Source organism: Podarcis liolepis, assembly GCF_965112155.1.
Source record: "Podarcis liolepis genome assembly, chromosome: 9".
NCBI lineage: Eukaryota > Metazoa > Chordata > Lepidosauria > Squamata > Lacertidae > Podarcis > Podarcis liolepis.
In genome coordinates, this window is record NC_139564.1 from 32,610,481 (window position 1) to 32,627,824 (window position 17,344).

General features: G+C 39.6%; 1 long non-coding RNA gene across 2 annotated transcripts in view; it reads left to right on the forward strand.

The window, feature by feature from the left end:
- The window catches only part of LOC310714681, a 136,181-nt gene that overhangs the window by 58,921 nt on the left and 59,916 nt on the right, over positions 1-17,344 (forward strand). The window contains exon 3 of one of the 2 annotated variants that reach the window (XR_014529965.1): positions 2,238-2,412. The exons of the other annotated variant lie outside the window; for it this stretch is intronic. This is a non-coding gene — a long non-coding RNA (uncharacterized lncRNA). The remainder of the gene's footprint in view (positions 1-2,237; positions 2,413-17,344) is intronic. 2 annotated transcript variants of the gene reach the window in all.

Genomic DNA, 17,344 nt, shown 5'->3' on the forward strand with positions numbered 1-17,344 from the left:
CTGCACAAATATAACATGGGGGGACATCTGGCTTACTAGCAGTACATGTGAAAAGGAGCTAGGGATCTACTGATTTCAGTGGGACTACTCAAAATATGACTTTGTTGGATGTAACCTAGTATTCTTGCCATTGGTATTTTCTTTCAAACCATTGATTCATTTCAATTAAACTTCTTTCAAGGTGGTTGACAATCAAGTGGGTACCCATAAACAGATTGGTTTCCATTTGTTAGAAACTATTTGTAGATCACTGTCTAGCCTGAGAGCAAAAGACAAATGTATAATGAATTTGAAAAATATGCATGCAAGCAGGGACAAGTTAGTGTGTCTGGTATGCAGAGAGTTTTGTTCTCTGTATTCAGAAAACCAGATAGAATTTTGCAGTTGAAATGGAAGAGGTGTGGTTCTATATGAAATACAAGTGGATTTTTAAAAAAATAAAAATCTGCAATACCTTCAAGAGCAGTAATGACAACTGATACTCTAGAAAAGAAGGAAGTTACAGGAAGCAGAGTCAACAATAGAATTACATTTTTTTTAAGGGGGAAAAAAGAACCAATTACATAAAAACCTTCCACATAGTGAGCACGTAATTAGAACTGATGTCAGGCTTCCACGAAAGATTGTCAGAGAGATTTAACGATCTTCCTGAATGTAAGAATAATGATTAAAAGAAAGAAAGAACAAGGAACACGAATTAACATGTTCCATTGGATTTTTTTTTTATAGAAAAGACAAAAGAATCAAGCCTCTACCTCAGTTATGCCATAAGTTGGTGATCACTGGTTAAAAATAGAAATAAAAATGCTTATAACATCCTGATTTGCATTCCCTTCTGTCTGCTGAAAGAATGTGAAAAAATAATAATAGAGCAACTGTTTTTATATAAAGCATGCAGCAAGGGCATGATATAACTCCCGGTGGAAAGACAACTATTGATTTCAGCAGGTTTGGAATGAGGCAAGTGTTAATCATCTTATATAACTGTGTCCACCCAGAGGAGAGACTTACTATTCTTCCTACAACATTTGAAATATTTCAGAAGACACTCCTCTATGTAATTCAAGTTGTCAGTATAAAAGTATCTAGCAACTTTGTAAAAAGGCTGAACTTTGAGACAATGATGTGGCTTGTAATTACACACACACACACACACACACACACCCCAACAGGTGTCTGTGTGGTGATGTGATGTGAGAGTGGAAAGTTTAATTAGAGACAGGATCATTCCATTCAAACATGTAAAAAGAAATTATCCTAGTTGTGAAATGAAATGATTGAAATATTCTGAAGTGAATTTTTATTTTCCCCCGTAGCAATGTAACCTTGATCCCACGTTAAGTATTTCCTTCATTTCCTGCCATTGACATGGAAAGTTCTTTTGAAACAACTATGCATGCTTAGCGGAATAGAAACTTTCAGAAAATAAAATAATTTCTCCATCTCCTAATGGCTTGACAAGGTTGGATCAGCTAAAGGAGTCATAGAGAAGGTTTAATTATGTAGGTGTGATAACAGTCCAGTTAAAACTGACTAGCAAAATTAACTGATCAGCCAGCTTTGTTCAGATTGCCTTACATTAAAAAATAATAATGAGACTAATCCATACAGAAGATTCACATATGGTTACCTCTACCACAATGTAGTCTTATGAAGCTTAGCCATGCAGTTTTGATGACTGATCATCACAGACATACGATGTGTAATCACAGATTCATCACATACACTCTTCACTCCCAAATACAGTCCATACTACATAAAATTATATATACCCTGTTACCTTTCTGAATTTTCTTTGGCCCTATTTATACATTATCCCAACCATCAGGTTGCTGACCTGCACAGCTAAGCACTTGTGTTAAAAAATGCCCATATAACCAGAGGCACCAGGTTGCCCCCAAGCTCAGGGGGTGCCTGGCGTGAATCACATGCATGTGATGTTGCACACAGTGGAGGAGTCTGAGCTGCTCTGGAGGAGCTGGCCACTGGACTTGTGATGCACGACATGTGCAGGGCTGCCTCAAGAACGAGCCTCATGGTTACAATGAGCCTCAGTTTCATACAAGCCACTTCACACAAGCAGCCAGTTAATGTTTGCTATTTAAATAGGCCAGATACCATCCCACTGGGATAACAAGTACATGTGGCCTTTAACATGTAGGATTACAGAAATTCACATTCCATGACCATAGGTTCCTTCTACTACTGCACTGAAAAATTCTTCTGTATCTTTCTAGGCTGTTCTCCATCAGTTAAGAAAAGAAAAGAAACTTTTAAAAGAGAGGGAGAAATTGTGGTGAAACATCCAAAGGAGTAGGTTTTTTATTGCTTAAGATGACTGAGCAGTTTTGTGAGTGTACTTTCATTCTACAAATCATCTCTCCAGTGGTCTGCTTTCTGCAGCCGTCCCAGGTATCTGCATTTCCTAAAAATCACATTACATCCTCAGCTGGGCTTTCCTGTAATCAGAGTTCTCCCATCCAACTGACCGCTGTTCATTGCTTGCTTTTGTTTTGTTTTAAGAAAAGTCTTTTTAGGGTTTTTTAAAGGGAAGTAAGAACTTCACTTAAAAACAAAACCAGCAAGTACAAGGATATCAGGTGCTAAGTAGTCGGCCCCAATAACCTCCCACATTTCAATTAAAGCCTGTGGGGAAGCATCATGAGGTAATTTCTCTCATGGGGCTTTTTCCAATCAGGAAATGAGGGCAGCCAGGGAGGCTGCAGTGCTGGATAAATGTTTAATGGAAAGAAAAACCTACACACTGCCCTTGGCTATCTCAGGATGATAAAGTTAAACTCAATGTTAAAAACATTCTAAATGTGCCCTGTGAATGGAACATAGACAAAGAGAAGTATCTTTCATGGGAGAACAAAGCTTTTTTATAAATTGGAAGACAGGTTTCAGCCCAACCCCTTCAATGAAGTCCTGTAAAAAATGTTCATGTGCTTTAAAGTATTTTAAACTTCTGGTTCTCTTTTCAACAGGCCTTGTTTGCTTTCCTTCTAGTATGATGGGCTATTTACCCTTTTAAATCACCCCAAATATATGCTGCATTGCATATTTAGAAGCAATCATTGCTTTAAAGAGAAATGTCTGGCTATGGAGAACAAGCCTGTGCTAGTTACCAGATATTAACTAACTGGAACTGCCTGGAAAATAGACCCTTTAGAAGCTATGATTTTATGTACCCTGCAGGAAATTGCTTTACAGAAGCTCGTATTTTTAGAAATCCCTCCAGATTATTTTCTTTAATGGCAGCCACTACATTCACATTTATTAGCACATTCTAAATCAAATCTAGAGCCGAAGTTTATTTGTGAGACTTTTTCCTGCTGTTTGCAATTACCTCTCTGAGCTAAAGTCAATGTTATATCAGCAAGCATCTGTAGATTTTAAAATAAATGCCATCAATTGTTTCTTGCACTTCTGTCGTTTTCTTTTTTTTTGTAATCCATCCAACCAATCAAGCACCCAAAAGTGGAGAGCTGTTTAAATATGCACTGAAGATGCCATTGCATACTCAGCCATAAATGCTTAAAGAGAAAATGATGCTAACCAGCGAAACACAGGAATAGCTGTACAGAATGTGAATACCAGTAATGACTAGACAACTGAAATGTGATGAATTAGAATTATGAGATAATTCTTCCTATATTGCTCTCTTCCCTGTATGCTAGTACAACATGACCCTAATTGTTTGGACTAGAAGAAATAGGCGAGTTTAACATCCATGTTCTACCTTCATTATCACAGGCAGTAAGCCTATGGATTACCAGTTACAGTGGTACCTCGGGTTAAATTACCTTCGGGTAACGTAATTTCGAGTTACAAACGTGGCAAGAGTTCACCACAAATGCATGCACAGAAGTGCTCTATCACACCGCAAATGTGCGCAGAAGCGGTACCTCCGGATATGGACTTTGCAGGGGAAGTACGGACCCCTGAAACAAATAAGTTCATATCCGGAGGGTCCAGTGTACTGGGAATCACAAGTGGGGGGGGGTTGCTGTTATACTCAGGTCTCATTTGCAGGTTTCTCATGGGCCACTGTGAGAACAGAATGCTAGATGATGGTGATGATTATAGATTTGTATAAAGCCTTTAATCACAAGATCTCAGAGTACTTCACAAGATAAAAATAAAAGGTAAAAGCACAAATAAATAGTTAAAACAAAAACAACAAAACAATTACTCCCTTCCCACAAACACATTTATTAGGCTGTGGGATATTAATCAGCCCAAAGAAGAACGTTTTCACTTGACACCTAAAGATATATAATGAAGGTGCCAGGAGAACATTCCTAGGGAGAGTATTCCGAAAATGGGCTGCTCTGCAGAAAGATGCTGTTCTTGTGTTGCCACCCTCCAGACCTCACTTGGAGGAGGCACACGAAAAACAGCCTCAGATGATGAACGCAGAGTCCAGGTCAGATCATATGGGGAGAAGTGGTCCTTGAGGACTAGATGCAGCAGGTCTCTTATGTTCTTATGAAATAAAATCACCCCCATGTCCTCTCCCAACCCCAACCCCTGCAAATTAAAGTATCCCTTTCCCTTTTTTCCACTTCTAGCACATCTTGGAATTGGCCTTGGATTGGCTTTCTGCCTTCCCCTTTGCCTCACTTCTCAATCTCAGTTTGGCTTTCTTGTTTGGGAAGAAACGGCCTCGGGCCTGTATACCTGAAGGAGCGTCTCCACCCCCATCGTTCAGCCCGGACACTGAGATCCAGCGCCGAGGGCCTTCTGGCGGTTCCCTCATTGCGAGAAGTGAGGCTACAGGGAACCAGACAGAGGGCCTTCTCAGTAGTGGCACCCGCCCTGTGGAACGCCCTCCCAAAAGATGTCAAAGAGATAAATAATTACCTGACATTCAGAAGACATCTTAAGGCAGCCCTGTTCAGGGAAGTTTTTAATATGTAATGCTGTACTGTTTTTAACACTGATTGGGAGCTGCCCAGAGTGGCTGGGGAAACTCAGCCAGATGGGCGGGGTATAAATAATAAATTATTATTATTATTATTATTATTATTATTATTATTATTATTATTATTATTATATTCATCTAGATACTATTATTAATTTATACCCCACCCATCTGGCTGGGTTTCTCCAGCCACTCTGTGCAACTCCCAACAGAATGTTAAAAATGTGATAAAATATCAAACATTAAAAACTTTCCTAAACAGGGCTGCCTTCAGGTGTCTTCTAAAAGTCAGATAGTTGTTTATTTCCTTGACATCTGTTGGGAGGGCGTTCCACAGGGCAGGCACCACTATCAAGAAGGCCTTTTGCCTAGTATAACCAGAACCAAGATTCTCTGGATGGTTTACAAAAACCTCCCCCACCCTTCAATAAAAATAAAAAAGTTTTTTCCAAACTGTAAGCATCAGAGAACAAAATCAAACAATACAAGACTCACAAGCAGATCTCAATACTTTTGAAAGCCATTAAGAACCTCTAAAATGCCCTGTAATCTCCTCCCCTTTAAAATAAAAAATAAAGTTTTTCTGACACTGAAAATAGTACAAAGTGGGTTCCATATGAGTCTCTCTTGAAAGGTCACCCCATAGCTTGGCTGCTACTGTGACTGCTGTAATTCACTTGGTATAAATCAGGCATGTCCAACAGGTCTAATGTAATCTACTGGTTGATTGCGGGATGTCCCTGGTTGAGCCTGGTTGATCTTTTGATCAATGACTCTGGCTCCCTAAAAAAAGCTCAGAAACTCTGACAATGGGTAGATCACTGCCATTCTTTATACTGTGAGTAGATCGCAGTCTCTTGGGAGTTTGACGTCCCTGGTATCAATAATCTGGCCAATAGCCATTTAGAACTTTACATCAGGAGTGGCTAATCTTTGACCCTCCAGAAGTTCCTAGTCCTCAATTCCCATGAGCCCCAGTCAGCATGGTCAATGGGCAGAGAATATGGAAGTTGTAGTTCAGTGACCTCTGGAGGACCACAGGTTAACTACCCCTGCTTTACAGCCTAAAATCAACTATCAGCTATGGACTAATTTGGAGGTGTTGCTTTTCAGATGCTGATACAACAAAGAATTACTGCATGAAAGTAGAATGTTTGTTAATTAATTCAAGTGTTGCAAAACAGCTGCAAAGGTACATGAATTTAGTAGAACCAGGATAAAGCAGTACCGCATGAGCGGAGGAGAGAGAATGTCCAATTAGTCTGTTGCTGCCTGGTTCCTGTTGGGTCCAGTCTCTTTGATCATTTCTTCTCTTCTTTGTTCTGGAATAAGGCCCTAGGCAAGGCTTGCTTTGATAAGTTAGATGAACAGAGAACATCTCTTTTTGTTGTTGATTTCAAAAGGCATCAGAGACTCTGGTCTAAGATGGGCATCAACAAGAGTATACACTTTGCAGAACAGATTATCTCCAGCCATGACTTCTCCCTGTTTTAAAGTGTATAAGACCTCTTATTATTAACCTCTCTGTCACAATTTTTGTACAATTCATCTTTCCAGGTCTTCATCTTGACAATCCCTTTGCAGCACTGGGAGCATTGACCTTCATAATCAAGTCTCCAGTTCGCATCTCTTTCAGGCCTGGGGAAAGCAAGCAAAGTCCATCCCATCACTTTTTTGCAAAATAAAGGGTTTGCATACATTTCCCAACATTATCTATTTATGGGGACAGCTTCTCTATAATGTAAGAAAAGCTTCATTAGCTTACATTGAAGTCACCAAGATATGCAGTTGACTTGACAGAGAGAGCAGCAGGACATTTATGGGGCATTGCAAAAAAAAAGGCTTATATTTTATTTTAGATGGATCAAATCAGACATGACTAGCAAGTATTGTCTGAATGTGATCCCTGTTTTTTGGGATTTTTTAAAAATGGAGATAGAGCGGCTACATTAAAGATGCACACTCATTCACTGTCACAGTCAAACTGTAAGCACTAACAAACAGAAATGAATTCTTCAAGTGGAGAGTCATTTGTTTTGTCTTTTATGCTAGTCAGTTATATATTAAAATAAAGCATAGGGATTGATGACTCATACACACAATGATTTATGTCACGGTTCTTTATCTTCTGGTGGCTTTGTGTATGTGTGTTGTTTGCTTTTTGACAGTGCTGTGAGTACTTTGAAGCTATCACTGCAAAATGAAATGTCTGATTTCTGGTTCCATCTGAGCTGTACTCAGGGGGTTCACTGGTGTGCAAGAATGGGCTGCAACAAGAGAATGAGAGCTTTATCTTTAAATATGCCAGTGATGTGGCAGACAAAGTAATCACTGCTACCCCCACCAATCCTTCTCTGGTGCTTTTGTCTCCTTGGTCCTCTGCTTTCAACAGCTTTTCTCCACCCTATCAGAGGTGGAGAAGTTGGTGAAAAACAACAGAGTTAGGAATGGGCAGGAACATCTGCTACTACTTTGTCTCCAGTTTGATTGGTGAGGTTAAAGCTACCCGCTTTTTCTCCAGATTATCACCTGGAAACCCTGCCTAAATGAAAGTAAGGATAGGACAGCAGCACAGAAAACACTGAAATATAGGGCAGAAACTTATGGATTTTTCATAAAAAGTGATTCAGCAAAATGGTGGAAATTTCAAAGAAACTGCTAGGGTGGAAATACACTCTCTGATTTAGTTGATGGTAGGGATGGCCACATCTATAAATTTCAGTTTCTCTTATCCTGTCCCCAATCTTAAGTCTCTAATGTTCCATGCATTTAAAAAAATGTTTTCATGCAAATTCATCAGCAGATTCTTCCTAAGATACACCTGTCCACATGAATTTTTCCGTCATATTTTTATATTGTTTTATTGCTTGCTGTCTCGGGCTCCTTTGGGAAGAAAGGCAGGATATAAATTAAACTGTTTTTAGCAGTGTTTCCCAAACTTGGGTCTCCAGCTCTTTTTGGGCTACAACTCCCATCATCCCTAGCTAGCAGGACCAGTGCTTAGGAATGATGGGAACTGTAATCCAAAAACAGCTGGAGACCCAAATTTGGGAAACATTGACCTAAAGGATATCGCCTGCTCTGCTGTTATTTCTCTCCCCATCTCTGTATCCCTGAATGAATTTAGTGTGCCATTGCACAACTCTTGTTCATTTCAATGGGCAACTTGCAAAGGACAGCTCCCATTAAACATAATGGGGGAGATTTTAGAATGTCTGCAGGAACTACATGTTCTTTCTAATCTGTCACTGGAGTCTTACTGGATTTTTAATATGTTGGCACTATTACTAAATATGTGTATATCTATCTATCATCTATCTATCATCTATCATCTATCATCTATCATCATCATCTATCTATCTATCTATCTATCTATCTATCATCTGTCTGTAAATTTATCTATGTGGATTTGCAAGCCATTCTATGATCTCAACACTTATAGACTCACTTCTGACTCTTATCATACATAAATTACATACTGTACTGAGAGAGTATGAATGGCTCTTTTTAGAATATAAGGATTTTCCAAAGCAGAGTGTAGCTTGGTTAAGTGCACAGTGTAAGACAAATTACTGGCCATAAGGTGTGAAGAAGATTACTGAAGTTAGCTTCAGCTGGAGTGGTGTTAAAAGAAAGATAATTTACAGTGCACACATGCCAATTATCTGTGGAGAGAAGGCAGGCAATTTACTTGCATGTATAGTTGAGATAGATGCCAGTGACATCAACTCTCACAATTGACAAATGTCTTCAACCTTCGGTGGTATGCTAGAGACATTTGATTCTGAAAGGATGGATGGCCTTGAAATAACGTGGGTTATCTTTAGGAAAGTATCTTTTATTTCATTTGCAGGCTTCAAAGTCATCTTTCCATTTTTCATCAGAAGTAAAAAAGAAAAGAAATGAAAGAGATGAAATCTGGAATGTAGAGGCTGCTTTCAGATCACACACTCTTATAAGCCTTCTTCAGGCACTCTACTTGCACCTACAAGCAATACACAAGCTGGACAAATGTGCACACTTCTGACCTATTTAGAATTCACATCATCCTCCATAAATTACTGAAGTGGGGAGCCTCCTGTGTTCCTGGAGGCTCTTTGTGTGATCTAGAACTCTGGAAGATTACCTTATACATTGCTTATGACAGTGATTTGCAAATCAACCTTCAACTTAGGAATCTGTGCAGACAATTTTCTATCCTATCTCTTGGATAAAAAACTGATATTCATTGTAATTCATCTCACCTTTATCCTATTCATTCTCCAGAAAGCTCAAGGCAGCATATATGGTTCACTCTCTCTACTTTATCCTCAAAACATGTTAAGCAGGTTAGTCTGTCCCAATGACATCAAAGGAGCTTCATGACAGCGTAGAAACCTGACCCTGAGTCTCTCTGGTCTTAGTCTGACAGTTTGTTGGGTTCTCTGTCTATCTCAGCTGATGAGTGGAGATTAAATCCCAGTGCCTAACCTGCATGATTATGTTTCCTGCTAGGAACAGGGTGGCACTGCCAATGCAGGATAAAACCTGACCTTTTGCCCATCAGTGACATCAGCTGATAGGTGTATGCACTTGGTTTGGGAAAAATGGCCTGGCAGGCCAAGATTGGTCTATAAGTCATTCCCCACCTCTGTACCTAAGGTGTATGCACTCTGTAAAGTGTGCATAAAAATGTATCTATTTCTGAAAATAACATACAGGAATGTATTATGTTACGGGGAAATGATTTGCAAACTGTGTTATTATTACTAATAACGAGTGCTTTTTCCAGGGGATACTCAAGGATACACAGTGCCCTTTTTTGTTATTCAAAAGTGTGGCACTTACTATAACAACTTCATGGTGAGTACCAGCACCTATTTTTCTAGGTGAAAAAAGCACTGGACGTACCACATCTATTAAAAACTTTTCCTTTTGTCTCTTAAAATAATGGTGCTGACCATTTGAAATAACATCACAGCGTTTGCTTCTTTGCAAGCAAATTTTATCCATCGCACATTGCAGCACCCCGCCTCCAACCAATGAGATAATTAGGCCATTGTCTCCTATTATGAGTCCTCTTCCTCCCTGAGAACAACTTTGCTTTCTTGACTGTATCAAGATTGCAAGGCACAATTAAAAGGACATACAAACTGTGGTTTGTCTAAGCACTTTGACTTCATGTGATAATAAGTACCTGCTGCTGTGGATGTTGCAGATGCTGACATTTCCCCATACTTCTTTCCCTGTAGTGTTGAATGCACAGCAAACAATAGATCACACTCTTTTCTCGTTGACTCCAGCTTTCTCTTCCAAAATAACAGTGCTATCTGCCTATGAAAATGTTGGTTTTCTTTACCACAAAAATTAATGAATCGCTTGAGCAGCTTACACATCATAACTCATGAAAGATTAATCTATCTTAGGCGTGTGCTCATAAAATGGTTTTTAAAGCATGCCCTATCATTTGTGTGGAAGTCACTGTGTGTCTAAGGCTGCATTCACACTGCAGTTTATTCTGTTTTCTCTAACATTCCCCTAACTCTTCATTTTGGCATTATATTTCACACGATGTAAATGCCACTTCCAGAAATATAGCAGAATATTGCAGAATTTCGGTGTTCATTTATGTGTTATTTACAAAGGTATTTTTCCCCCTAAAAGCAAATAACACAGAAATGAGTGCTAAACTTAGCTCAAATGTAATGCTGAAATTAACTGTTAGGAAAACAGAATAAAACTGTTCTGTGAAGGCAGCCTAAGTTTATATATAAGGCTATGTGTATCAACAAATATTATATACACACAAGGATATATCCTCAAATTAGGATTGCTGTTGCTTTTATCTAACAAGAAGCTATTTGTGAGGAAGTGGTGAAGATAAGTTTCTAAAAGGTAAACTAAACTTTGTGCTATTAAAGTTATAGAACATTTTTCTTCCCAGGTGCTGTATTCCCTTCTAGGCAAGTTCCCAGGGCCCACATGCCAGTAGTGAGTGGAACCAAAATCAAATGTGGGTAGAGTAATAATTGTTAAGTTATTCAAACATTCCTCTCTAACCTTCATTCAAGCAAATTCTAGCCAGGTAAAAGCACTCAAGTGGGGTACAAAGCAGGGCTGGTGAGGGGTGTGAGAAGGTCCGAAAAGAGTCATTAGGGCTCAATATTTACAAATATTGAACCCCTAATTGCACTAGATGTTTAGTTTCACAATCGAAATGCACTTTTATTTCCATTTACTTTCAAATTCAATAATTCTGAGAGTTAAAATAATCATATTTAAATGTGTGTGTTTCTTGAGTGACTCATGCATTATATTTGCTTTGTCACAGATTCAATAATTTTCAGTTTTCTTGCACTTTGAACATAAATCTCAGTTGGGATATAGAATAGACTCAAACACAGACTTCCTCATCATCTGCACTGATACATGGTAGACTAGACTGCTCACATTATTTCACAACTGTTTTGAGAGACAGTATATAAGCTATTTCATCTCTTGGCATGAAAGCTCTCCAGTGATATAGCCCTAAACAATTACTACTCAGTACATTAATTTATTTCAACATACAGCTGCCTGGCCAAAAGCCAGATAGTTAACTTGCCATATGCACACAAAACACCTGATTTGCATACATGCATATTTTGCCTAATTTTGAAAATCTGGTTCTGCACTTCTTTAGCACAAGCCAAAGCCATAATATACAGTCATGTGTTTTCCTGTAGAGAAAGAATTCCCTTTAAAGCTTAGAGGGATCCCATTCTATTCAATCCAGATCTTCAATAAGACTGGCAAATGCTCCTTCCCAAGCTGAACTATAAGTCTCATTGCAACAATGCAATGTGTACAAAAATAAATGTCAGAATTTTTATAGATTTCCCAATGGTTCATAAAAATTGTAAGCATTGCCAATAAATGTCAACATTTACCAGGTTTCTAATGTTCACTGTAATACACATGATACAATAAGGCCCTGTGTTAATTGTAAGCTTCGTACGCACAATATTTGGATAAACTCAGTTCTGAATGAATGGGAATTGTTTTCATTTTGTGGTCTCATGCCATTGGAGGAGGAATTTATTTAGTCCATTTCTCAAAGCAGTCCAAACCAATCTGAGATTGAAACTTGCTTTCAGAATAAAACACACAGTCAGATTATACATGTTTCCAGATATCAAAATGCAATTTCACTGTACAAACAGTACACACAAAAATGAGGCAGATGTATTGGGAAAACACTGGGGAAAGTGTATTTATGTATAGCTGCATATTTTATGTAAAAAGTGTAAAAAAAAACTATACAAAATCCACACAAAAATGCCCAGTTTGAATGCATATGTTTCATGGGTAATAATAATAATAATAATAATAATAATAATAATAATAATAATAAAATACCAAATGAAATAGGTGGAACAGATTTATGACTGAGTTCCAATTAAACTGAAATACAGTGGTACCTCAGGTTAAGAACTTAATTTGTTCTGGAGGTCCGTTCTTAACCTAAAACTGTTCTTAACCTGTGGTACCACTTTAGCTAATGAGGCCTCCTGCTGCTGCCGCGCTGCCGGAGCACGATTTCTGTTCTCATCCTGAAGCAAAGTTCTTAACCCGAGGTACTATTTCTGGGTTAGCGGAGTCTGTAACCTAAAGAGTCTGTAACCTGAAGCGACTCTAACCCGAGGTACCACTGTAGAATGGAATTTGGCTTCTCAGTCCATCCATACATGACACATGGAGGCAATCAACATTTAGATAACCTTAATAATTTTTTTTATTTTTTTTTACTGAGAGTCAAGACACGTTTAATTGTAGCAATTGGGGATATTTGTTTGGATTGTCTCTACGTTGCTTGAAAACAATTTATTTTTGAACATAACATTCACAAGTGCTTATTGTGTGATGACCTCAACATTCATGTGCATGCACACACAAACCGCAAAAGATTGCTAAGGCATGAACATTCATGACATGATACAAGTGTTCTATAGTGGGTACACGCAAAAATTACTACCAGAAAGGTGATGCACACTGTAATCTAGTATCTAGATTGAGAGCCAGTGTGGTGTAGTGGTTAAGAGTGGTAGTCACGTAATCTGGGTAACCGGGTTCGTGTCTCAGCTCCTCCACATGCAGCTGCTGGGTGACCTTGGGCCAGTCACACTTCTTTGAAGTCTCTCAGCCCCGCTCACCTCACAGAGTGTTTGTTGTTGGGGAGGAAGGGAAAGGAGAATGTTAGCCGCTTTGAGACTCCTGAAGGGGAGTGAAAGGCGGGATATCAAATCCAAACTCTTCTTCTTCTTCTTCATCTAATAAATATCCATTGTGTAAATTATTATAAATACACCCAGTGTATTTTGTTACGGCTGCCCTGGTGTCAATCTTTTTTGAATTTCTATTATGTTCTGGATTCACTATATGCTTTAGTTAAATAATTATTAATATTATAGTGATAGATTTGATGAATTCTAGGACAGAGTATACCGTAAATGTTCAGTTTTCTTTGGTAAAGTTTGGGGTTCCAGATTTGTGTTGCAGTGAGGCAGAACATGAAGTAATTATAAAGGGTTCTCCACCACCATCAAAGAGAGAGACATATTAATTGTTATGAAAAGAGGTGCAATGTTGTGACAACATTGTATGTTATTTTTTGTTCTGATTAGGTCTGAACCAACTAACTAATAGCTTAATTATGGAGGCCAAAGGCAACACTAATGTTCACAATGCATTGTGATATAGTTACAGAAGAACAGAGAGTAATATCTCTTGAATCAAATGAGTAATTTTGTACTATCTGGAAGAGTGAAAGAGGGACAAAGTTTTATGCAATTATGAGTAATGGGTCTTAAAATAAACAGTCTAATGGGCAACTCTGAACTAGTTTGTCGAAATGATGGAAGGCAGGCCTGATTTTGATGCAATTAAGCATAAATTATTTTCATTGGGATTGCAGTTGGAGATGAATCAGTTTGATAGATTTTTTTTCCCTTTAGGAAAGAAATGTCTAGATTGAGGGGGCTGTAACTCAAATAGTGCTGAACCATAAACCCATAAACCTGTCATCAGTAGACTGTATATATGCATGATGTAAGACTGCAGTGGATAATAAGTTTTCAAATACATAAGAAGAGCCTGCTGGATGAAGCCAATGGCCCATCTACTCCAGCATCCTGTTCTCAGAGTGGCCAACCAGCTGCCTATAGGAAGCCTACAAGCAAAACCTGAGTACAGCAGCAGCTTTCTGAAATGCTTAGGATAGATAAACATACTTGTGAGGAGTCCAATTATGGAAACCTTTAGGTGGTACTGGCAGGAAGATAAGTGGTATTTACACAGATGTATTGCCGTGTATACGTGGCAGTTTGCCTGACAGCAGGCAACTATGCACATTTCCTGATGGGAATTCTAATTCAAGATATCAGTTCACCTCCATGATGAGCATACTTTCTTGAGGTACAGGTAAGAAGTGTGCATGCACACGAAAGCTCATACCAATAACAAACTTAGTTGGTCTCTAAGGTGCTACTGGAAAGATTTTTTTTTATTTTCTTGAGGTAAATATTGTGTCATTGGCTTTGAATTTGTGAACAGGTGTGAGTCAAAGTTCTAGTTTTGACCTCAAAAACCCTAAGATAAATAATTGCTAATCTTTTAATGATTGTTGATGTATGAATCCTAGCTATTAGAAATAAGTTTAACAAACCTAGAATGAAATACAGAGGCCCACACATGAGGTACTCTTCAATATAATTCTGCGATTTATATAAAAGTGTAGTTGTGCTGCCTTGGCCCTGTGACAACGGATGCCCAGCGCATGCTGTGGCTCACTGTACCATACGTGAGTGATGTCAGCACAACCTGCGGCATACCTGAGAGGATTTGGGGGGGTAGCCCCTTCATTTAAAATTTGTGGGTGCTCAGGCACCCAAGGCCCCGGAGGGTCAGCACCCCTGTAAAAGTGTCTGTATATTTGTGCAGGTTCCAATAATCACTTACCACTCAGGCTGGGCTGGGACTGAGTTGGAACTTCCAAGAGCAGGAGCTGCTATTTAAAGATGGGCTTGAACACTCACACCCCTTTCTTTTGAACAATAACTATTAAGGCCATTCAAATAAAAAATTGATTCTTGACATAGACTGAGGACTAAACAATTATATTTTAATGCACATATTATTCAATCCACTATTTCTCGGAAATGTTGTGCATCTGAACATGTGATTATTGCTGTAAAATCACATACAGTTCAAATTACTGCCAAGTCCATCTCCCTCTTGTCATAGATTAGCAACCTTTGGGATGCTGCCTAGACCAGAACAAAGAAACTGCATATGTCATTGTCTGCAGGGGGAAAACTGGCAGCAATGATATATACTGATGGCTCTGGAGGAAGCGGATAGCTACAGGCCTTGCTTGTGCAGAAGCCCCAAATAATGCAGTCCCCAAAGCTGTGACAATCTATGAGTCTATTAAGTATCCCTAAACCGAGAAAATTAACCAGCTTTATTCAATGCCTCTGCTCGTATCTTAATCTCAAACACATCCACAATATTCCACCACTACATGCGCACATGGCATTCCCAGACAGACATAAACCATATTTCACAATTAACCTCTGTGCCGAGGACAGCTCCAGCCATTCAGTGAGAATGCTTTCACTGTGCTCTCTGTGACATGGGAGTCCATGGCTGTTTGTCATGAAGAACGTCCATGTTCAGAGGCACTATGGTTGCTGAGAAGCAGCAGCCAGAGAGCGCTACTGAGCCCTGCATGAGGATGGAAAAAGAAAAGTGATTTCTATTTCCCCAGTGTATTTACTGCACCACCGCCCTCCCCACAACCACACTGCAAAGAGCAGGAGAATCAACTCTGCTGCGTTCTGCAGGGAGTGCACTGGGGAAATAGGCTGCATTTTTTCCTTCTCCTGCTGGCAAGTGGAGGACTCAGTCCTGCTGGCGGCAGGGAACTGATTCACCTGTGCATTCCCTGCACCGTGTTCCTCTGCAGTGCAGTCACACAGGGATGGAGACAATGTGTTTCCTCCCCTCTCCCAAATTAAACATTAGCCTTTCCTGCAAATTGATTTGAGGCTGGACCCAGGTTGGCACAACCTGGATTGGGTCACTGGAGCTTCTGCAGCTCTATTGTCCACTGTAAACTGTTGTCTGTCTACATACCACTGTATACACAGAACAGGGATAGGTCAGCCATTGCTAAACTCCTGCTCCCATCATCACTGTCCATTAGTCATTTTTGCTGGGGCTGATGGGAATTGGAATCAACAATATCTGGTGGACCACAAGGTGCAGCAACACAGGCATAGAAGAACTGTGAATACACACATAGGTTATGACTTTAGTGCTGCTTTGGAAAGAAATGCAATCATATATACCGTATTTTTCGCTCTATAGCACGCACCCGACCATAACACACACATAGTTTTTAGAGGAGGAAAACAAGAAAAAAATATTCTAAACGAAACAGCGAATGTATGATTTTTGTGGTTCATGCTGTGGCCACAGACATGTGATCTGACGGTGAGTTTGGGGTAGCCCAATGCAAAAATCCTGAGGATCCATGTGGATCCACGCTTTGTAACCACGTTTTTGCACCACTGCGGCCCCAGGCAACAGTGGGTGCGTGATTTTTTTGGTGCAAGCTGTAGCCATGGACATGCTATGTGATCTGATGGTGAATTTGGGGTGACCCAGTGCAAAAATCCTGAGGATCCATGTGGATCCGTGCTTTGTAACCATGTTTTAAGTGGGGAGGGAAGGAAAAGCACTCAAGGGACATGGAACACGTGTGGGGTGGGTGGAGAAGGATGCTGTTAATAATGCAGAAGAGGGGTATAGAGGAGAAGGCTCCTCTCCTCTCCCGCTTTGCTCCTTTAAAGCAAGCAGGCTCTCTGTCCCTCTCTCCTCCCCACTCAGCGGGTCTTCTCCTGCTTTGCTATTTCAAAGCAAGCCACGGAAGAGGGAAGGAAGGGGAACCATGGATCCTCTGCTCACGACTGCAGCAGATCCCCCCGCCATCCGTAGGCATTCGCTCCATAACACACACAGACATTTCCCCTTACTTTCTAGGAGGAAAAAAGTGAGTGTTATGGTGCAAAAAATACGGTGTGTGTGTGTGTGTATATATATATATATGCACAATATTATGTTGATATTAGGTTTATGGCATGGAATTTGGTGTCATTGAACTACTTTGAAGCAGCACATTTTGATGTTTACCCATTTATAATTTTAAATCACATGGCAAATCCAGGTATCAAAGCTTTGCAATCACAAGGTGTTAGAATGCCACTGAAGCGGGAAGATTACTTTTGCCATCTTTGAAGTAGCAACAGAAGATGGACATCGCAGCAGTGCTGAAAGTGTGAAAATTGAGAAGCACGTGTAGTGTTTATCAGTCTAGCATCTCAAGCTGTGGTTGAC